The sequence below is a fragment of the Ursus maritimus genome, unplaced genomic scaffold, assembly GCF_017311325.1.
Source record: "Ursus maritimus isolate PB19 unplaced genomic scaffold, ASM1731132v1 scaffold_1, whole genome shotgun sequence".
In the NCBI taxonomy this organism is placed as follows: Eukaryota; Metazoa; Chordata; class Mammalia; order Carnivora; family Ursidae; genus Ursus; species Ursus maritimus.
Window position 1 is genome coordinate 15,232,772 of NW_024423343.1, and position 9,566 is coordinate 15,242,337.

The 9,566-nt window shown below is 44.6% G+C and overlaps 1 long non-coding RNA gene across 5 annotated transcripts in view; it reads left to right on the top strand.

Moving 5' to 3' along the window:
* Window positions 1–1,752: 1,752 nt before the first annotated feature.
* LOC103662728 overlaps window positions 1,753–9,566 on the top strand; it is a 38,350-nt gene continuing 30,536 nt past the window's right edge. For 2 of the 5 annotated variants that reach the window (XR_568555.2, XR_568554.2), the window contains exons 1-2: window positions 1,753–2,011; window positions 6,817–6,973. This is a non-coding gene — a long non-coding RNA (uncharacterized LOC103662728). Of the gene's footprint in view, window positions 2,012–6,816; window positions 6,974–9,309; window positions 9,403–9,566 lie in introns of those variants that run through there. The other 3 variants (XR_005837278.1, XR_005837280.1, XR_005837281.1) reach the window with 2 other exon arrangements.

Here is a 9,566-nt window from a genome sequence, read left to right on the forward strand (position 1 = left end):
GTCTACTGTGGGCAAGCCTATGGCTTCTCCAGGGGATCCAATGGAACCCTGGAAAGATTCAGACCTGACTCAGAATATTCAGGACTTTTACTAATATATTATGGTGGATATGATGTGGAATTATCATAATTGCGACCATTTATTGAGACCATCCTATGTACAAACATTGTGCCGAATGTTTTTATGTAATACCATATTTAATCGCAAAACATCCTTGGGAATGGGCTTGTACTTATATTATTCTGTCTTTTTTTATTGAAAAAACCCTGAGGCTCAGATAAGTGAAATCACTGACTGAGGGTCATACTGAAGGTGTCTGCCTCCAAATCTGTGTTCCTAAAAAGTTCTAGAAGCCACCTAGGCCCAGGGGCAGCCCTCACCTAGCATAGAATCAAAAGGCCTGGCCAAACAGGACAATGAAATCAGCTTTAGCCCAAATTCAAATCCCATCCTCAAATTGCTCCTTGGAATTTGGCTGGCAAGGAGACGCGAACAGCAACTTGTCCCATTTTTGTTGAAATGTAATTGAAACGGCTCATTGGTTTTTTTTACATCTGAGTCCCCCTAGGAGCCAACAAATTGCTAGTACACAATTGAAAACAGGTCTAATGCAAGGATTGAAGAGTTTGATGATAATAAGATGGAATGGTAGCTGGTAGGAAGGATTTAGAGGACAGTCCTATAATCTTAATTGTCAATAATGATAAAGAGTTCGTGTAAGGACATTGCCTGGCTCAGAATTCAGCATTTGTGTTCTCTTCTGAATCTTTCAATTACCTATTTTACTTCCTGGTATTTTACCATTGCCTTAAAAAAAAAAAAGAATATAATTTCGGTAGATTTAATATTTTCTTTAAAATATTAAATATTTTGTAAGTAGAATTGCTGATTTTTGCTGTCACTGTTCAGCATCCTTATGCTCCAGGTAAGAAATAGGAAAACGCATGTATATCTCTCTCTTGAGCAAAGTTAGCTATTAATATGAAAACTCGGAAGTCTTCTCATCCTTCCTCTGCAGTATGTCTGCTATGAATTGTGGAGCACCTTTAAAACTAAAGCATAGTCTGGTATCACTGCTAGGTAAAGCCAAGTAGAGTTATTACAACATTATCAGTTCAAATGTCATCTTTGGGGCTTGGGAAAACCATGGCTTTATGTTCTCCTTGTTGATAAGGCCAAGGCCATGGCTATATGTTCTCCTTGTTGATAAGGTCAAAGCAACTACTTTTGTGCCACTTCCTCCATCCACCCCTTTCCCACATAGCCCAATTGTACAAAACACGAATAAAAAAGAAAAACTCGTTATGGTTGTTCTCCATCGTTTTGACTTCAGTTAAAATAGAATTGTTTAGTCACCCAAGATCAAAGAACCATGAATAGAGTTAAGCACAGAAAGGAATAAAGCCAAATTTTAAAAGACAACAAAAACAGATCATGACCAATTGTTAAAATGCTACGGTCCAGAATGGGTCCACCAAGGGACATATATACCTTGTTCTCTAATTATGGAAGCAAATCCATCAATTCCATAAACATTTAGTAAATTCCCATTCCTCTGCGCTATGCATCAGAGATTAAAATACAAACAAGCAGAAGTAATACATAAAAGAAAGTCATGACTTCCCACACTCAGAGATCTCACAGTCTCGAAGTGGAAAGTGAGCAGCAGACAATGACCTAGCACCCAACCCCCAGGCGATAAGCACCATGAAGGAAGTATGGAGCTGGGAACAGAGATATGGGACAAGACATTCCATCCGCCTGGACATTGGTCCAGAAAGATTTTGTAGAAGAGAAGCACTTGTATGTGACGGGCACTGGGGGGTTTGTAGCAGTTTGCTGGGAGGCTAAGGTATGGAAGAGGAGGAAGGGTCGTCCAGGCAGAAGGACCTGTACGAACCAAGGCACGGGTGCAGGACAGAGTTGGCCCTATGTGTGCCTATGCCCATGGCAATACTGGTAGGACATACAGAAATACGACACTGGTTACCTCTTAGTTCCGGAATTAGAGGTAAGTCAATTTCACCTTCATCATGCGCCGTCTTTTCCAAACTGTACAAATAGACTGTCACATTTTTTAAAAAGGAAAAATCACTTTTTAAAAAAGTGCATGGCATATTGGGGAACATGGATGGAAAGTGAAGAGGTCAAGATATGGAGGAGGGGCAATAAGCCTGAAAGGGAAGCTTGGGCAGGATGGCCTCGGACTCCCCCTGAGTTAAGGAGATTGACCTATATCTGGAAACAGTGGTTTTCAACCCCGGCTGAGGAGCTTGGAAGTGACCCATGCCCAGGCCACACCCAGAGCAACACCCAGAAAATATCTGGGGCTGGGACTCAGGCCCCAGTGAACTGGGGTAAGTATAGCCAGACATGGGCAGTCTAGACTGAGTGCATCAGGGGGGTGGTCCTGGAGGCTGGGAGAGGAACTGGGAGAGGGGGAGCCCAGAGGACGCAGTGCCCACTGACATTTTAGGGTTAGGAGGGGGAGGGCTGTGGCAGACACGGGAGAGGGGAAAGAGCACTGCCTGAGAGCCTGGAGCGTTTGAAGGAAGCAGGAAGCAAACGTAATTAGAACAAGGTGCAGAGGGGCGCCTGGGTGGCACAGCGGTTAAGCATCTGCCTTCGGCTCAGGGCGTGATCCTGGCGTTCTGGGATCGAGCCCCACATCAGGCTCCTTGCTATGAGCCTGCTTCTTCCTCTCCCACTCCCCCTGCTTGTGTTCCCTCTCTCGCTGGCTGTCTCTATCTCTGTCGAATAAAGAAATAAAATCTTTAAAAAAAAAAAAAAAGAACAAGGTGCAGAAGGGAGACGGGAACAGCGAGGTTGATGACGGTGGGTTTAACTTATTTTAAAATATCTTTCCCATGAAACCCGTGGCTTCTGTTTTTTGTTTGGGCCACAAATCTGTTATGCACATGACTATTGAATTATTGATTTTTAAATAATTTCATCTTTCAAGTTTCTGATAGGTGGAATCTGGTGGTGAGTTCTTAATTGACCAATGTTTATAAGCTACAGTTTGCTTTATTACACATAATGATGTTACCATTTTAAGTTCTAGAGTCTATTGACTTTCTGTACTAGATCATTCTTTTTTTTTTTTTTTTTTTAAGATTTTATTTACTTATTTGAGAGAGAGCATGAGAGTTGGGTGAGGGGCAGAGGGAGAAGCAGACTCCCCGATGAGCGGGGAGCCCGATGCGGGCTCGATTCCGGGCGTCCGGGACCATGACCTGAGCTGCAGGCAGACGCTTAACCAACTGAGCCACCCAGGTGCCCCCGTACTGGATCATTCTTTTTCGGTGCGGAGGACAGTCCTGCGAATTCTAAGGATGATGAGCACCAACCCCGGCCTCTACCCGCGAGCTGCCAGTAACGTCCCCGCCTCCTCCCCTCCCCCACGTGTGGCAATCAAAAATGGCTCTAGTCTTTGCCTAATGTCCCTTGGGAAGTAAAGTTGCACCCCACACCCCAGCCCCAGGTGCAAACCACTAGTCTAGAGTCTGATGCTAGACCAATGCTTCTCAAATTCTGTGTGTGTGTGTGTGTGTGTGTGTGTGTGTGTGTGTGTGTACGAATTCCCTGGGAATCTTGTTAGCATGCAGGTTTGGAGTCTGTAGGACTGGGGCACAGAGGCTGGCATTTTGCATTTGTAACAAGTTTTAGCGTTGCTGTTCCTCTAAGAACAATGCTTTTGAAAAATCAGGCTTTAAACCCCGCAGGTCGCAAGTGCTAAAGTGAGTGCTGATTTCAGTGGGCAATGGCGGCTTTCCATTAACGCGTTTGAGAACTGGCTGTGACCTCTGAGTATTTACGGGATCACTTTATACCGGTTTACAGAATTCATGAACATGGGGACGGACAAATGTATCGAACGCCGTGATCTTCTACCTGCCACCTGTGTTGCTTTATGTGCTAGTACTCTTCACCTGGAAAGCTTTTTCTTTAATTACCACATTGTTAATCCTTTCGATTGCAAGAACTGCAATTGTAATTTGATCTTCATTGGAAGCTGATGTTTCCATGCGGTCATGGGATACTCTGATGCCCATCACACTCTATGATCCAATCAAAGTCCATTTTTGGATCATGGGTAAAATGTCCCTTTCAATAGCCCAGGAGTCTATCTTAGAGCTGATGTATCTGCAAATCGTCCACTCAGATGAGCCTCACATGATGCAACAGATGTGATTCGGAAGAGTCGAAATGGAAAATACATTTCTCAAAATTAAATAATATTTTCTCCAATGTACATAACTGGAAGTATATTTCCCTTGAAATTATACCCTTCGAAGAGACAATGTCCAGGAGAGTGTCACTGCTAAGAGTCTGTTCCCCTTTCCCCCAGGCCACAGACACCTACGTACTGATCCCCTTCAGTGGGCCTGGAGCTGGTGGGAGTGTTTCAGCAGATCCCTGGAAGAAAAACAGTGATGTGATGATGACATGGGGGGCTGCCGCAGGTGGCCAGGCAGGCCTCTCTCTCGGGAAGCGCTGCATGGCAGGGGAAGGTCATACGAGAGGGAGACAGCCCTTGCAGGGATCTGTAGAAGGGACATTTCGGAGCAAGGCAAAGCCAGGAGATGTAGGAACAGTGGGGGACTGGGAATTCAGGAAGAGCAAAGTGCAAAGTCAAGAGGCAGAAGAGAAGGGGCCTTATGCCTAGGGACTGTCCACAATCCCCAGGTGATTCTAATGCACACAGCTTGGACCCTGAACCGGATTACAGGTGAAGTTCTATCGCACCCCCACTACCTGCAGAGGTAGGACCGATCCCGTGGTGATGTTAAGTGACCTCAACCAGCCCCGGCTCCCTGGGCCTCTGGGCCTCCAGCTGCTACATATGGAGTTGACCTGGATTTATCTCTCCCCTTTCGTATTATTATTATTCTATGACATGGTTAGATTGTTTGCTTACTTAACCACCGGGCTGAAATCCCATCCTGGGCCAGCCAGTTTTTTCCCAGCTGGAGGGGGTAATGTGATATTCCCTGCAGGGTTTCTTTCTCTTTGCCTCTCCAAAGCTAAGGTACTTTTCCATCCCGTTTAGCTCTCCCGTGAACAGGGGACTACAGTCATTATAGGCATTTTCTTTCTAAGAGGAAGCAAACAATGGGGGAGCTCTCAACACTCAGGTAAACTCAGGACAAATTTAGAAACCTCAAACTTGGCCCGTCATTTGACAAAACAGAGTGAGAATAGGTCTGTTTTGTTCCTTGACTATTTCGTCCCCATCCTTTTCATTTTTTTATTTTTTATTTTTTGCAAGATGTACACACTTGTTTTATTTTTTTAATAATTTTTTATTATATTATGTTAGTCACCATACAGTACATCCCTAGTTTTTGATCTAAAGTTCCATGTTCTTTTTAAAAATTCCATAAGATATAATCCAAAAAGACAATAGTGTTTTCGAAGGCCAAGCTCCCTAAAGGGCTTAAGACTGTTAATGACCAAGGCCGCTCATTTCCCGCTAAAGCAGATTAGCTGTATTAAGTGTGCGGTATTAGGATCCCCTCTAACGCCCAGGCCCGCTGAGAAGCTGTCAGCCCTCCTTCCACAAATCCTCCTTAAACTCCCAGTAATAGCAACTTAATCTACGAAGAGGGCAACAAAGAAGAGATCTAAGTTAAAGCCTGGGCTGCTGAGCTGTCCTTTAGAGACGGAATGGGAGCTTCGTGGGAAATTGAAATTCTCCGTAGCCACATTAGACGGGTACGAAGAAAGAGATGACATTAATTTTAATGAATATTGTATTTTACGTCATATGGCCATAATATTACTTCAACACATGATCGATATAACAACTTCATTAATGAAATGTTATCTTTTTCTTAGCAAGTTTTCAAAATCCTATGTGTATTTTACAGCCCATCTCAAGTCAAACTACATCGGTTTTAAGTGTCACTGGGGCCCCGGTGGATTCTGTGTGTTACAGCAAGGGGTAGGGGAAAGGACAGGTTGGAGACTGGAGCCCAAGAAACATTTTTTTTTTTAAGTAGACTCCACACCCAACCTGGGACTTGAACTCACGACCCTGAGATCAAGAGTCACACGCTCTTCCCACTGAGCCAGCCTGGTGCCTCCCACCCTGTACATATGTCTTCAAATAAATATGAGATATAGGATCCTACCCAGAAAACATGGTGGCAAAGTCATTTCTTTGTTACAGAGGTGGTGTGGTGAGCTGGAATGAGAGAGAGAGAGAAAAAAAAAAGGCTTTGAGGTCAAATGGATCCAGGTGCAAATTAATTTCTGCCTATTGAAGTTAAAGTCATGATTTTAGGCCAGCTGTTTACCTTTCTGGCCCTCGATTTCTTCAACTGTAAAACAGGGGAAACTCCTCGTTACCTGACTCCCATGAGAAGTAAATGAGAAGCCGTGAAAACATCCAGCAGAACACCTTTCACAAATGTGTCCCTGAACTGCGGACACCCCCGCCCCTGCCCCCCCGAAGTGTGTGTCCCTCGGGGCCTTGCATGCAGCAGGTAACCAGTGAGGGTTTGTTGAGTTCCCTGTAACATCGTGGCATGGACAGAAGCAGTAGCGGCTTCTTACAGAAAACCCGCGAGCCTTCAATCCTAAGTGTGGAGACAAACCTAAACACTGTTCAATCTCCACATGCTTTCTGGTAACTTCTCTGCCTTTCACACAGGAACTACTACTTGGAGCAAGTTGCCACATTCATTGTTAACAGGGCTCCAAGATTTAGTGAAAACTTGAATTTTTCTTTAAATTTTTACTTCAGTTTTGCTTTTACGTGATTTGTCTTTACTAACTCAGACAGAAGGCTGTCATTTTCTTATCGCTTAGGCTTGATGAAAATCAACCTTCCTCACTCTCTGCTGGCAAGAAGTCCCCTGACCCTTCTGAGTGCCAGAGCACTGAGCCCTGTGGATCTTTCTGCCGCCTTCCTATGAGGAGTGCGGGCCGAGAACGGAAAAGCATGAAGAGATCGAAGACAGAATCAGTGTTAGTGAATCACCAAATTACTACTTTTAAAATCTGTCTGACGTTAAAATGGCTTTACGTTTCAAAAAGACAAAAAATATCTAATTTAAAAACAGTACTGGGGACCTGGGTGGCTCAGTCGGTTAAGGGTCTGCCTTCGGCTTGGGTCACGATCCTGGGGTCCTGGGCATTGAGCACCATGTGAAGCTCCCTGTTCAGTAGGTTCTGCTTCTCCTCTCCCCGCCACGCCTGCAGGCTCTGTCAAATAAATAAAATCTTAATAAATAAATAAATAAATAAATAAATAAATAAATAAATACAGTACTGACAGTGGGGGCATTGATAGTGGGGGAGGTCCTGCCTAAGGAGGGGGGGTTAGGGGGTACATGGGAATCTCCTATACTTTCTGCTCAATTTTGCTGTGAACCTGAAACTGCTGTAAGAAATAAAGTTCATTTAGGAGAAAACAAAAAACAAAAAACCCCAGTAGTTTAAAAGGGAAAATCATAGGTAAAAAGCCAAATTATAAACATAGAATAATATAATGGCCACTGTGATTTATGTGTAATTTACTCTCTTTTTTCTTGTTTTTAGCCATAATGAGACCAAGCAAGAAAGAGGTTTCCAAGAAATCCAACAGCTTCAAGTACATAGACAGAGAGGCGAAGCTCAATGGAGAATTGCAATTAGCAAGTCAATAACATTTGGGTGTCAGCTTGTAGAGCTGTGGTTTTGCCAGAATACAGCTCACAGGGTCAAAAACAAGACTAATTCGGTGTGTCTGCGCAAACCGGTCCGGGTATGATCTCCAGTGCCCGGATCCTAATATGAAAACAGTAGCTCATAAGACTGACAGGCTAGCAGAGCTCACCTGTATGAGTGTCCTAGTTCAGGTGCCCTCAAAGCAGACCGTGAGACAACTTAGGGCAGGTACTTTCTTGGGGAGGTGATCTCAGTAAGTACCAGGGAGGGAGCAGGAAAGACAGAACGGCCCATAAATACATGGCTTGGAAATGAGCAGCTTTCCCCTGGGGACCCTCTGAGGAGTCACACGGAAGCTTCTCAGAAGGGCCCCACTGAGAGGGGAAGCTGGGTGTGTATCCACTGGCTCCCTGCCCTCCTCAGTTGAGGGCTGCCCCTGATCTCAAGTTCCTGAGTCTTCCAGGCCTCCCTCTGAGCACGTAAACAGCACTGACAGCAAAGCCTTTTTGTGCTAGAGAGAAACTCCTGAAAGAAAAGCAGGGGGTGCCCCCCTCCCTGAGGTGGGAGCTCGTCAGTGTGCTAGAAGCCGTCCACGGAAGCTGCCAGTGAACTCCAGGAGCAGACAAGAAGGGGAGGACAGCGTGGGGAGGGAGGAGGAAGTTGGCCCCTAGCAACTCGTTTATGAAATACTTGTTAATTTATAATGATGTCCTGATATTTTTTGTTTTGATCTCTTCCCTTCTCTCCTCTCCCTCTCCTCTTCTCTCTCCTCTTTTTTTTTTTTAAGATTTTATTTATTTATTTCACAGAGAGAGAGACAGCCAGCAGGGGAGAGAACACAAGCAGGGGGAGTGGGAGAGGAAGAAGCCAGCTCCCAGCTGAGCAGGGAGCCTGATGTGGGGCTCAATCCTAGGACTCTGGGATCATGCCCTGAGCCAAAGGCAGACGCTTAATGACTGAGCCACCCAGGTGCCCCTTCGCTCCTTTTTTTGAAGCAAAAAACTCTGGAGCTTTGTCAGACCCTCACACCTCCCTGGGAAGAGTCTATGCATCCAAATTGGCTCACCACCACCTGGTGGCAGCTTCTGGGATTGCAGGCAAAGAGCTTTGGTAAATAACACCCTGGGTACAATCAATTCAAATCTGATTTATCCCCTTGAAGAAAAAGGCCACGGAAATGTAAGATGAAAATAAAGGCTTCTGTTAGGGAACGATATTTTGTGTGGTTACAGGGATTTTTCTCTCCTTTTAATAGCTCCAGTTTCCTCATTTATAAACTGATACCACACAGGAAGGTGAATGAACTGAATGATTGCATCATAAAAATAATCCTATATTGATGAAGATTAATTTTGAGGACCATGAAGAGCTGGAACTGCAGTGAAATGAAATATTTTATAGATCCGGAGCAAATGCCATAGCAGCACTCCCACTGAGAAAAATGAAAAACTTCTCTTTTATTATGGGACTTGGGTGGATACTGGGACCTTGCCAGGAGGGGATTTGGTTTGCAGGTTTCCAATGATTTTTTTTTTAATTTTATTTATTTATTTGACAGAGATAGAAACAGCCGGTGAGAGAGGGAACACAAGCAGGGGGAGTGGGAGAGGAAGAAGCAGGCTCATAGCGGAGGAGCCTGATGTGGGGCTCAATCCCATAACGCTGGGATCACACCCTGAGCCAAAGGCAGACGCTTAACCGCTGTGCCACCCAGGCGCCCCTAGGTTTCCAATGATTGACGGTGAGGTCAGTCAACAACTCCTTACCAGTGGTCTTTACGTCACTATCTGGGAATACCTGGCCTATATAGTGCCTAAAATACATTTGAAGCAAATTATTTTCTTTGCTTTATGAGAAGACAAAAAAGTTCAAAATACACATCCAATCTTATTTCTGAATATATATATATA